Below are 13,793 nucleotides of genomic sequence, written 5' to 3' on the forward strand. Positions count from 1 at the left end.
CACACACACACACACACACAGCACAGTCATTACTATGAGCAGCTACTAAAAATAAACATGTTGTAACTTAGATAAATATCATGTATTTAATACTAATAATAGTTTCCCATAATTCTGCAGGAGGACTAAAATCATCCCTGACCCATGGGTGGATAACTTTCAACATAGATGTAGAAAAAAGTGACTTTTCCTTCATGCAGTGTGTCTTAACGTAAGAACTCTGGGGTCTTCGTTCCTCGTGAGAGTGTCATCGTGTCAAAAATATCTAAATATTCTCAATATATTTCAGCCACCAACACAGTCTTTTCAGCCAAAGCCATCAAGGCAGATTAATGTTCTCACATGACATTATGGAGTCGCTCAATCATGCAAGGTAGACCCCTCTCCTCACTACCCACCCGCCCATGCGTGCCCCTTCTTGCCGCTCAGCCCCCACCAACACCAACCCACCCACCCACCCTTACACTGACATACATCTGAGCAGGACCCTGCACCTTTTGTCTTGGGCTGCCTCTTTGTTAGCAGCTGGTGGACAGAGCAGCAGCCTGCAGCGGCACCATCACGTCTACTTTCCATTAACAGTGTCGTAATGACAACACACAGCAGAACATCAGCCATTGTTTCATTTTATTTTTTTTTCTGAATGAAGGACAGAATGAATTAACACTCTTCATGTTTATTGTTTTGATTTTATTAGAATATGGATGATCAACCTGTGAGGGAGTGGGCATTAGATGGAAGGGGAGATTTTTTTTTTTAAAATAAATATATTTTATTTTTTAATGTATTTTTTATGTACATATTTATTTCAGAAAATTGAGGTGTTTCAACTCTGTATTAACAAATCTATGTATCTCTGTCTGTGTGTAGTCTGGTTGAAGTGTGAAGCAGCATCATCACCACCAAAGTGAACTGCAGATAACCCCATGACGTGGCAGACACAGTATGGAAAGCCTATATAAAATTCACACAGCCCGCATGTGGTGGTGGTCTGAGCCGCTGATAAGGCTTTGCAGGCTTTCTGACTTCAGTCTAGATGAAGGATGAGCTTCTCAGACATAGACGTTGTCCATCCTGCTGATGCTCCCTCGTCTCATCGTAAACTCTTGTGCACCCTCTGGTGCTTGCTAGTCTCCCAAACTTCTTTGTGTAGCCTGCTTTGCAGATTGTCTTCCTTGTCTGTGTGGTTGCTCATTATTCAGAGACAGACGGATCTCAGGTCATCTGCAGCTGCAGCAAAGGAGAAGCAGGAAAGATGGCGATCATCCATTAGACCGACCGGGCGCACGCATGAAATACGAGGACAACTTTTGGGAGGATCGCTTGAGGAGAAGACTGTACCAGTGAGTTTTTTCCCCCCCTCTTGCACTATATTTCCAGTTTCGCCAAGATTTCGGCTGGGCTTTCAAGGTCTGCGAGAACGTCGGTATGGTAGATCATGGGATATAATTTGGAGAGCGCCTCGTGAATGACCTGGAAAGAGCTCACCCCCCCTGCTCCGCTTCTCCTTTTTAGTCCAGGTCCAGCCGACTTGGGAGAGGAAGCCGGGGCGAGATTTTAGTCGGGTGGGCGCTCCGGCTGGCAACCATGCAGCCAAAGTCAAGTGGGTCTTCTCGCTTCCCAGTTAATATCCTAACCAGCCTTCCTCGCTATGTCGCCTGTCGGTTTGTTGTCAAAGTGACACAAGGAAATGGACGCGGCGCCGCACATAAAGCGGGGTCGCCTGCGTGTTCGAGCGGCTCCGGAGCGGAGTGGTTTGTTATTCTGACATGTCTGGTCAGGGGAATCGCTGGCCCCCCGGCCGTGCGTCCCCTCTCCGGCCGTGCGTGTTGTTGCGCGTTAGCTTCGTGGAGAAGCCATTGCACGGATTGCTCTCCTCTCTCCCCAACCAGCCTCCATTAGCGTCACAGAGGAGCTGGCATAGCCGCCGGGTCCAGTCACATACACACTGTGAGAGCCATGTCCAGCGTGAGGAGGCTATATGTGCACCCCCTCCCCTCTCCCCTGATCCTTTTTTTTAATAAGAAACCCTATCTGGTGGCGATTTGGAGTCGGTTCTCCACAGGGTTGGAGCTAGATATCTCTTGATGGTGGTGAAATGAATGTAAGCGCAGTGTGGACTTGATCTGCGTTTATTCTCATGGTTTTGTTTTTCTTCTTTGGTGCTTTTTTTTTTTTTTTTTTGGCTAAACGCTTGTCCCCTGCACTGTTTGGATGCCTTGTTTGCTGTCACTGGTCTCAAGTCAGGTATGTCAGCCACTAGTAGGGCTTCACCATAAAATGGAGGAAAGCAGATGAGTCTCCAAGGAGAGCCCTGGAGTCAGACAGGCAGGATCCCTCACGCCAGAACAAAGGTTGTGTTCAAGAAAATAGTCGGCCACAACCTCCTCCTCCTCCTCCTCCTCCTCCCTCTTCTTCTGCTTCTGCTGCTTCCTCTTCTTCTGCTGCTTTTTCTGCGTTTTCAGCTCGGAAGTTCAGTCAGCCAGAGGAAGCAGAAGAACTCTGCAAAGTGAGGTTAGATCCTTTCGGCGGGGCTTTCAAGGTTAACTCCAGCGTTTTAACTCCATGAACTCGTTGCCTCTTCGTTTGCACCATTAAAACATCACCTGGCTGCTGAGTGTGTGCTGATTTGGGGGTTGGATTTTGTCGTTGTGTTGGGCAGATGTTGCAGGTGACACTGTGTGTTTCTGTGTTTGTGATGGCTGAGGGACACGTGAATGAGAGGAATGTTAATGCTGAATAATGCAGTGGGGTTTTTTTTCTGTTTTTTTTTTTTTTTGGCCATGCAGGTAGTTAATGTTCAACCAAGTGCTCTCAACACACACACACACACACACACACACACACATACACTCTCATCTGTGTGTGTGTGTGGGAGAAAGAGTGAAGTAATGGCTGTTGCAGACAGTTTCTTTAAGGAAGTTCTCAAGATGATTCTCTGCTTCTGTTTTGGACACGTTTGTGTTTCTTACATGCGTCTGTCATCTGCACACTGTGTGATGGCTTCAAGTGCAACATGGTTTGGACCCCCCTTTTTCTCTTTATTTGGCTGCACACGTGCCTGCTGTTGCAACATTGTCCTTATTCATTTCAAGCGTATTAAATGGTTTTAAAAGTTATTTAAGACATTGTGGTGTTGGTCATCTGCTGACTGGCTCTGTGCTGTAATGCACTGAATGTTAGCCGTGCAGCCTGAGGTGACTTTTCACACATTATATCCTAAAGGTGTCTGTTGACCAGCCTGTGAGGAGAGTGAAGGAGGTGTGTTTGCAGGCTGTAGTGTGTTCCCGTGTGTGTGTTCCTGTGTGCGTGTGTGTGTGTGGCTGTGCTACGCTCTGCAGTTCCCCTGGCCACTGTGTGAAATCTTGCTGACAAGGAGACTGTGAGCTTGACACACTGTGCTGCGACAATGCTGGGGCTGAGAAGAGCAATCAAAATGGTGGCGATGCTCCTTCTCCCTGGCGTGGCAGGGCAAACAGGTTCTCGAGGAGGGAGCCGACGGAGGACGGGCCGGGCAGGAATCTGCTGCGGTCGACACATTTGCCTCGCAGGCGGGCGCGGTGGATGTAGTCTGGTGGATGTTCTGCAAATGAGCCCAGTGATTTAACTCTGGAGGCGATTTTGTGGAGGGAGCTCACAGATTGTCTTTGTGCCTCCTGTAGCAACTTTGCTCCTCAGCACATGCAGGAGTGCCTCCTCAATGGTGAAGCTCATTCATGCTACGCTACGAGCTAATCTGTGTGCGCAGGTTTTCACTTCAGCTCAACCCTGAGGTCATGTGGGTCAGGGCTGTTTGCTTTGGCTGTGGCACAGATGACTTTTCCAGTAGTTTGTGTTAGAGTGAAGCATGGCTGGATTACTAACACGGCAAAATGAGCCTTTGCCCCAGGGGCCCCGGGCTCTCGGAGGCCCCCGACGCTCTCGGTGTGGCAATTACTTTGTTGTAATTCAATTAATTAGAATTTTGTCTGGTGATATACGCCACTAAAGTAAATTAAAACCAGAGACGCACAGGGCACCAAGGTGGCTCCTGCGTTTTCACCTGATCTCGGGGCCTTGTCTCATAGAAACTTCTGTTAAATTGTAAAACTGAAGCAATTAGTGAATTCATCAGTTGTTCCAGTGACAGAAAATTACATAAAATTTTGACAATTACTTAGAAGTGTAAGCAAGTGCAGTACAAGTTAAACTTAATTGCTTGCCAAACATTGTCATGGCTCTGGTTTCTCCACTGTGAGGGTTTGCTGCTTTTCCTGTTTTATATGGCTGTAAGCTGATGCAATTATAAACCGTCGCCTCTCTTTGTCACATTGTATGTTAGCCAATCGAATATCTTTGGATTTTAGACTGTTAATCAGACAAAACAAGGCGTATGAAGATGTCGCCTTGGACAGTTCTCTCGTTTTTCACATGTTTTTGAGGCGGAAAGATGAATGTAGAGAATGATCATTGGATTAATTGATGGTGGAGATAATCACTAGCGAAATTGGATTTAATATCTGAAGTTACTCCAGTTGATATTCTGCTTACATGGTGCATATCTTTACACAATTTTGTGTTAAATCAGTTTATCACAAACTAACTGATCTGGGGCACGAGGAGGCATTAGGAGAACATGTGTGAGTGATGGTGGTGATGATGGGCCCACAGCTCATTTTGGCCCCAGAGCCCCTCACTGGCTTTCCTTTAACACATTTCTGAAGTTGCTGCAATTTGTTAAACATACTCCATTTATAATATATTTACACAGCATTGATTTATTAAACAGATAATGCAGGATCCTGCAAAACAAGGCTCGTAGCTTTAATTGTAATTTCGTGGACTGACTAAGTGCTACAAAGACCGTCCGAATCAAGCTGAATTTTCACCTCCGCATGAAATATTTAACACACATTGTTGCTGCAGTTCAGCGCTGAGGTGACAGAACTGAACTATGGTAGATACTTTTAGAAAAAAAAAAAATTACATAACTGGATTTTTGCGAGGTATTTCAGGATTACACTTAAAAAACTCGAAAGAGAGGACAGAGGATTAAACAAGAGAGACTCCTGTGATGGTTTGAATGCTGGAAGGAAGTGGTTGTGAAGCTCATCACTCACTCCGATACTCTCTTGCTGTGTCTCTTGCAGACACACACACACACACACACACACACACACAGAGCAGCCCTCCCTCCCTCTCTCATTCACTCGCTCACATTGGGTGATGCACTCCTCCATTCTTCTCTACCTGGGGCAGTGAAGAAGGCCAGGGAGACGCACAAAAGCAAATTGAAATGCTCCAGTGAGTGCTTTCTTGACATGATGCATGGCTCATGAGACGCAGCTCGGCCCTGCTGCTACGCTTGTAAGTGTGCTGAAACACACACACACACACACACAGGCCCCCAGATCCAAAAACACCTCAGTCATTAAAGTGCAGCAAAAACCCCTCCACTTTCCCTCGCATTTTTACCGACCTTCCTCACTCCATAAACCTGTTTTCTGCCTCGATTTAGGTTTGATTTAAACGCGAAAGCTTTGTCACAGTTGAATAATTCACTGCTGTGTGATGAGGCTGATTTGAAGAACTAAAAAGCAACATCATGTCTGGGTTTAAATGCAACAAGGAAGTGGCTTGCTGGAGGTGTCATTCCAGTTTCTGTTGTCAGTTGCCACGTCACATCTCTGCAAAACTGGTTCCTCCTCTCTGCTTTCCATCGAGCATCAACAGTTCACTTCTCCCCCTCCTGGGACAAGAAAATGCCTGTAACTCAATATAGCTCACAGTTGTATCTTTGACAGTGTTTTCAGCACACATGTTACCCATATGGGGGGGCTAGTTTTCTGGAAAATGAAGACTTCAGGTATAAAGTGGCCGTGCCGATGAGACAGTTTGTCCAGCGAGATAAATGAAGCCATCACGGCACGCTCAGGTTTCCAGCCTAGATTCAGGATTTATGCCCTTCTCTAACAAGACACAGTGAACCAGCTCTGTCAGCCTCGAGCTGCCTGTGGTGGAAAAAATCCTGAATTCTTTGGAGACGCCCGTTCCTTGGGCAGTGTGGTGCCACCGGACAAGGCCTTCATTGAGCAGGAACAGGAGTGGTCTTGTAGAAGGGATCCACACTGGCTCGGCCTACGAAGCAACAGAGCTGTCCAAGGACGATTAAATATTTAAAGGCTTGGAAAGGAGGTCTCAGTGGTAAGTTAATATTGATGGGTCTCTCATCTTTCCCTTCTCAAACTTGTTGCCTCAAGAGGTCGGTTTGGTGAACCTGGAGAGGAACCTCAATCCTCCTCCTCTTAGATAAACTCAGCTTTAAAAAAGATTAAAAAAAAAAAAGTCTTTGCTCCAAAGATTGTGCGAGCGAACCAGACTTGAGTTTGACTTTTCAGCTCTTTTTTAATGCTTCCTGTGCCCTCCGTTGGTCACTCTGAAATACTCCATCCTGACGAGCTTGTAACCTCACCCACTCCCTGTAACTGTAGTAACTGCCATGTCAGGCTTACGAGGAAGTCAGCATTGCAGTGTTTTCTGGCAGTTGTCCACTGAGCACCACTTAGAAGAATCCCTTCAGTGCATCTCGCAGCCTTTTCTTGTCTCTTTCTTTGTTGTTCTTTTTTTTTTTTTTGGTGAATTGGTGGAATTAGATGCTGCTGAAGGCATTTTAATAGATAAAAAGAAAACGGGAATGAAATCAAGGTTGTAGGCTGTTGAATGAGGTAAGAGCCTTCAGTGGAGGATGATGGTGTCCCATCATACGAGTAATACACTTCACTCAGTGACTGGACTGGGGTTTAGCACCTTGAGAGCTGACCTTCGTGTGTGTGTGTGGTTTGTTCCCAGTTGTCCATACATGTTGCCTGAGATAATACAGGATTTATTGGAGACGGCGGCAGATTGATTTACATCAGGAAATGGTTTCCAAGGAGAGATGGACTACAAGGCGGCGTGGAATGTAAGGTTTCCTGGAGTAATTGTCTTTGTGGAAAAACACTTCCTGGTTTCTCTCCAAGATCTGTCCTTGGATATCCTTCACTTGCCCCCGACTCCTCAGCGGTGTTTATTTAGCCCATGAACCCAGTTTTAGGACATCTGAGCACACATGGTTCAGACTTGTGTGTTGTGTGTGTGTTTTTTCCTGTAGCCTACTTGTGTACAGTACTTGATAGAATTCTTCTTCTGAGAATTTCTCTCCTCGAGCTCGAGGGAAGAGACCTCTTGAGAAAACCAAATATATCTACCTATTCCTTCCCATATAAAATTGTAAAAATAATCGCGCCTAAGGCGATTAATTAAATTGTGCACTTAATCATTTTTGGATGGAAATATTTAATCATGTTGCTGAGGGTTGCCCCAAGTTTTATCTTTTATGCTTTTCAGTCTAGAAAATGAATTTACCTCTCTCATTGAAGCACTGAAGCAAGAATCTTTTTGGGTCACCTGTGTTTGATCATATTATCTGCAGAACATTTCACATATCTTCTCACAGCTCTGCATGGCAGGGTGACTGAAAGCTCCATATTTAGAGGCACAGTCCTCAGATCTGTTTTGGATGTCGCCTTCAGCTTGTGAGGAACGGCCGAGCGACGCTCTCGGTGGCCATCTTTGCAAAACCGCACATCTCACTTCTGCTTTTGCTGACTGCCATGACGGTCTGCAGAGGAACAGACAGGAGGGGAAGCTGCTCGCTCAGGTCTGTGCTCTTAAAGTTAAACACTTCCATCTGTGTAACAAGATAGCGAGCAGAGGCAGCTCCACACAGCTGAGCTGAGGACAGTCAAAGACCTTGAGGAGCACAAAATGGTGGATGGCCGTGCCACTGATACTCCAGCATGATTGGCTGTGTCTCCTTGGCCACAGTGGGGCCGGCTGTGTGAAATGGAGTCCTCTGTGTGGAGCGTTGGCCCAGCCTCAGCTCTGATGCAGAAGATAATTCTGTCAGCCCCGTGAGAGAGAGAGAGAGAGAGAGAGAGAGGAGAGAGCAGCCAAGTGAGGTGACTACACCAAGGGGAGGTTGAGCTGTAGACATCCAGAGAATTCAGACTCATGCATGTCTGCGTGCTCCCGACGTCTCCTCCTCACTCAGCTACTTGATTTCCCGGGTTCTGACTCCTGTTATCACCTGCGTTTTTTCCTTTCGCGTTGAGCAGATCAGCTTAGATGAAAAGATTCATTTTTTTGGTCTTGTTAACAGGAGTGAAGAGAGCGACTTTGTGAGGGTATTCATTTTCTAACCTTCACACCCAGCAGGCTTTAGCTGAGGGATTTACCAGCCCCCTGTTTTGTTGCTTTGTGAAATTTCAGGCTTGAAGGTCACATAAATATCTCCCGTGATTAAAGCATAAATGCAGAAGATGTAAAAGACTGTCAGCGCTAACATTTTGAATGGAGTTGTAGTTTATTTTATTTATTTTTTTCGGGGATGGGGGGGTTGAGTTTTCACCATGACAACCTGAAGACAGTAGCCACATGGAAGATGGCCATTAATGCTTGTCTCCTCCTAATCTGCTTGGTCATTATCTTCTGTGCAAAAGAGGTCAAATGTTGCTAGCGAGTGCTCTGTGCTGCAGCCGTCCTCCTTTTCAGAAGGAACAATCTGAGCCCTTTGCTGAGCACAAAGGCTACCCTTGGAGCAAGGTTACTTGTACCACGATGGCCAGATTCTTTCTTTCTTTCTCTCTCTCTTTTTTTGGTGCAGCTTCAGAGAAACATGCAATTAGCAAGTTGGATGTCTTTTGATTGAGAGAAGAAATGTCTTGGTTTGCAAAGAAAGAATATAAATAGGAGAGCGAGTGCAGTGATATTAAGTATTAAAGGCCGTCTGACTGGATGGGTGATGTCAGGTAACCATCTGTCAGAGAGAGACAGGCTGACACAAGCACTGTCTGACCTTGCGGTATGGACGACACACGCGTGAAATAGAAAATGATCTTCTCTTCCCAGGATTAGCGTAGCGTTGCAACTGTGAGCCATGCTAATGGCATTCCTCGCTCCCCCTTTCAGCTTCTCTGTGTCTCTTTTTGATGTGAGGACTTGCTTGAAGGCCTCAGTCAGCAGAATACTTTGAGGTCCAACGATCAAACTCCTTCAGGTCTGCAGACGCCGCTCGTTGTCCTTTAATACCGAGGTGGCACATGTCTATATCGTGTATCGTGCATTAGATTTGATGTCCAAGCAGATGATATCCCAAGCAGGGTATTGATAAGTAAACCAGGTTTAAGGGCAATAATATTGTGTAAACACTCATACTTCATTTCGTTTGATTAAACCTGCATTCAATCACCTTAATTGAACGGTGGTAAGCCTACACGATCTTCTCCCTTACCCAGAATCCTTAAGGGTCGCCTGGGCCTGCAGCCGTGAGGTGTTTCTTTTTAGCGTCCTCTGAATGTGACACCAGTGAAGGTCAGGCTGCAGACAGATCAGCAAAGCTCGCTGGATTGCAGCGTCTGAAAGTCTCTGCACCTGTATTTACCCGTCCTCTGAGACAATGTGGGATTACTGAGCTGGTTTCCTGAATGTTCACCCGAAATCCAGACTTTCCTTTGTCTCATTCATTCAGTTAAAGTTACCACCACAAGAAAGTTAAGCACAAAGGCGACTGTTTGAAGTCCCTCTGTGCTCAGAATATTTAGGTAATGTAAGTATGCTTATACGTCATAAACTCAGGGTTGTTATTGTGTAAAGATACAGTTTTCTGCAACAAAAATCAAGAAGGGAAATAATTTTTCTTAAATTAAGTGACTTCTAATTAGAGCAAATAAAACTAGATTTTGAGCAAATTCCCAAGTGAGATGAGCGGTGACAGCAAGAAGCTCGCATATTCAGATTAGGAAACATCTAAAATCAGATTTAAGACCTGCGGTCCAAAATCAAAACAAACTTGGAGGAATTACGGCTCCATCACGACCTTATCTAGATCAGGTCATCTTTCTGTGATGGATGGTCGTGCAAAGAGGAAGCTCTGAAGAAAAAGCTACCAAGAGGCCAACAGCAAGCTAAAAATAACTGAAGGGCTGTATAGCAGAGTCTACGCACAACATGCACCGAGCGAGAGTTTTATGTGTTCTGAACACTTCTGAGCTGAGGGGCAACAAGATGAAGACTTCTCTCCAAAGAGCACATGTTCATTTTGCAAGCATGTGGTTCATTCCCATGACAGGAAGTGGAACTTGTGATCTAGTGAAACCAAGGTAGAATGTTTTGATCTTAATTCCTAAATATAGAGCTGTGGCACATGGAGTACAGGTCATTACCTTAAGGACAATGCTTACTGTAATGCACAGCCCATAATACTGCACAGCTGTTGTGTTGGCTAGACGGAGAGGTGTTGAAGACTCTTTGAGAATACGTTTCCTCTGCAAAGTTAAAAAGGAGTTTCATATTTTATTGCGGCTGAAAATATCCCACATGCACGTATGCAGAAAAGCCAAAATCTATCAAATGAAAACAAAATATTGAATAAAAAAAAAAAAACTTCTAGCAAGTTAATACCTTTGGGGGGAAAACCACTTCCTGTCTCCAAAAGTGAGTGCAGTCAAACAGAGCAGAGGAACATCACAGGCAGACCGTCCTTAAGCTCCATTTAAAGCCAGCCTGTGTAACCTTTGCTGAACAGCAGAAAATGAGGCAATTAGCGGATGATGGTAAATGCTAAAATGTTGTTTTAACAGTAGCACAAGCAACTCAGTAAATCTGCTATCCTCAGCTAACATTAGCCACCATAAGCCACTGGTCATACCAGAGCAAGTCAGGCTGCAGCAGCAAAGCCTCAGAGTGCACTGAAGCGAGCAAGGCCGTGTTTTGTTCATTATCTATTTTAATTTTTAAAGCGTGTTTTTTCTCTTTGCTTTTTGCTCTACATGTGATATGTCAGATGGACATGTGGCTCAAGATGAAGGCGTGCTAGAAGAATGTTTCTGGTCAAGGCCGAGCAGGCTGGTTAATGGTTGACCTACTTTTTTTGAATGCCATATGCTTCCTGAAACAGATTTGTTGCCAGATTAACGCCAGCGTTTTTAGTCAGGTGGCTGATAATGTCTTATGATAATGTTGATGATCTTGGCCACTCGCACATCGTTGCTGACTTTTTGGTTCATCCACAGTTGGTTGATTCTTATTAACGTGGGATGGTCTCAGCGTTAGGGTCCAGTTTGGTCGCTGCAGCTCAACCTGCTGTATTTATTCAGCATATTGACCTCAGAGAATAAAAACAGAATCTATAAAACGCTCACTAAAGCTTAGATTACAATAATTAAAATCAAAATATTGTACTTTAAAATGTAAGCCAGCATTTTACAGAGAGGTGTGTGATGGTATTACTCTTGTATTTCCAGCTCCGTTCTGTCTTTTTTCTGCTGTTTCATGCCGTTCTCATCCCTTTCATCCCATTCCAGCAGATGTCTGATGAATGTTATGACAAAACGCTCATACCGAACATTATTGATTCCTCACATCTCCTCTGAAAAGGCCTGGTCCATTGATCGGCCAGGTGGGATCGATGTCTCATCTCTGTGTATTCAGACTTCCTCAAATGAGCAGCACCATGTGATCACATCATTTAAGGAAGCTCTCTGCTCTGATCACAGTCAGAGACGAGTGGGGTCACTGTCCAGCTCACTGTTGTTCTTATCACCCGAGAGCTGAGGCGCTGTCGTAATGAGACAGATAGGCTCATCAAGACTACAGTAACAAGATATCTATCTGTCAGATTCAGGTGGTTAGATTGTGGTGCTGTAAATTAATTCCAATGTCAAAGACTATTAGACTAAAGTGAATTATTATTACATGTTTATACACATAGGATAAAATATTTGCAGGCCTAAGTAACACTATTACTAAGTCACGTGGGGATCCAGCCATGTGAATTTGGTGCCATACTTTAATTTTTTGCTTCTACTTTAATTGGAAATCTGGTTTTAAAAACATCATGGTGAAAATGATGATAAAAAAACCTTACAGTCATTTATATATTTGTGAATTTATGTTGCTTTTATATTATTATTATTATTATTATTATTATTATTATTATATGTAACATTTCTGCATTAAAAGCCCTGAAAATGACTAGACTTATGTCATATATGCTAACATGCTGATTTTAGCTTGTATAATGTTAAGCATGTTGTGTATTTGCTAAGTATCACTAAACATGAAGTACAGCTGAGGCTGACGGGAATGTCATTAGTTTGAAGGTAACAGAAGTCATAATTTTCTGCACCAAATTTCACGGCAATCCATCCAACCATTGTTGAGATATTTCTGTCTGGACCAAAGTGTTGGACCACAGCTTAAAATACCAAACATTTACTGGTTCCAGCACTTTAAACATGAGGATTTGCTGCTTTTCTCTGTTTTATGTAGTTGTAAATTCCAATCTTTGGGTTTTGGATTATTTGTCAGTCAAAAAAATGCATTCTGAAGTCATCACATTGGGTTTTTGAAAACTAAGCTTGACACTTATAGAAATAATAAGCAGACTACTCCTGAAACTCTTGGTGGCGGCCCTATTCTTGTCCTAAATCAGCACCTTTTTTGTTCCTCTTCACTCCTCATTGTCTGAGCTGTCCTGTATGCGTGAGGACTGCGTTTACTGTAAACTTTGGTGTCTTCTTCTAGTGGGAAACCCAACACTTTAGGGCGCAAGTGGACACAACAACAGTGTGAAAATCAGTTTAGATTGATCTGCTTTTCATGAAAATTGGTAAAACCAGAACTCAGTAACCATTAATGATACACAGTACTTATCCACTTAACATGCTTACTAATGCAATAATGTTGTGGTTGTATCTGTCAATATGTTATTCTTCTGCAGAGGGATTACTGGCACATGAAGGCCATTCAGGTCGAACCAGCTTTTCTTTTTTGAACCAGTGTTGTTATCTGCCACAGCGCCGACAGATAAAAGCCTAACCATGAGCCAACAAGAGTGTAAGCCTTGTGCAAGCCAAAGAATTGCCACAGACCAGGCGATGCTATTTTGGCCGGCTTGCATTTGAGGGCACCGTTCCTAATCTGGGCCAAAATAACTTCCAAAGTGTGTATTTAGAAATTCTTGGGAGATCCTTTTTAGGGAATAATGCTCTGTGACATATCCTGAACCGACTGGTTTAATACGTGTTTTGAGACCTTCAGGTGAGGCAAAGCTATGAAGAATCCAAAACAAGTTGACACTGGAATTCAGACCTTTGTGTGTGTCTGAGGTGGTGATGGTGCCGAGTAGCTGTGTACAGTATTTATGCTCTTTCATGCATGCCTGGCTAAGAGAGTGTAGGCACATGCACATATGGTTGCATGTTAGCCCACAGTCTAACCGTCCAAACGTTAATTATGCTTCCTGGTTACCCTTTGGCTGTGGATTAAGCGCCTGTAGCAGCCCTGTGTCTGTTCCGCATAAATAATGCAGCAGGAATGTGCCGAAAATTATGACAAGAATGTGTCTGGCCCCGCAACACGGTTAACATTATCATGTTGTTGTTATTGTTGTCTTTTAAACACTTCGGTGCACTCAAAACAAGTTGTGAACATGCTGGCGTATCATCACCTTTTAAACTGATATGGCGATCTTGTTAGCTTAGCAGCTAGCAGCAGCTAAATATTTCTGACCACCTGGTGAATGTAAGTCCAGTATTCACTCTCTTTTAACTCTGTTTTGGTCTCCACTGACTCCTGAGGGAAACTTTCCGCTATGTTGACTTGCTAGTTGCTAACAGTGAAGCTGCCATACAACTAAACAATGAACTGAAACTATACTACAACTATACTATGCAGTGAAACTATATAGCTCTGTAAAGGAGCATTGCTACAAC

General features: G+C 44.1%; 1 protein-coding gene across 6 annotated transcripts in view; it reads left to right on the plus strand.

The window, feature by feature from the left end:
- The first annotated feature begins 643 nt into the window (after positions 1 to 643).
- The window catches only part of znf462 (zinc finger protein 462), a 49,884-nt gene continuing 36,734 nt past the window's right edge, over positions 644 to 13,793 (plus strand). For 2 of the 6 annotated variants that reach the window (XM_076758555.1, XM_076758559.1), the window contains exon 1: positions 645 to 6,940. The gene's annotated coding sequence lies outside the window, so the exon portion shown is untranslated. Of the gene's footprint in view, positions 6,941 to 13,793 lie in introns of all 6 variants that reach the window. The other 4 variants (XM_076758560.1, XM_076758556.1, XM_076758558.1 and 1 more) reach the window with 4 other exon arrangements.

The sequence above is a fragment of the Chaetodon auriga genome, chromosome 19 (genome assembly GCF_051107435.1).
Source record: "Chaetodon auriga isolate fChaAug3 chromosome 19, fChaAug3.hap1, whole genome shotgun sequence".
NCBI classification, from domain to species: Eukaryota; Metazoa; Chordata; class Actinopteri; order Chaetodontiformes; family Chaetodontidae; genus Chaetodon; species Chaetodon auriga.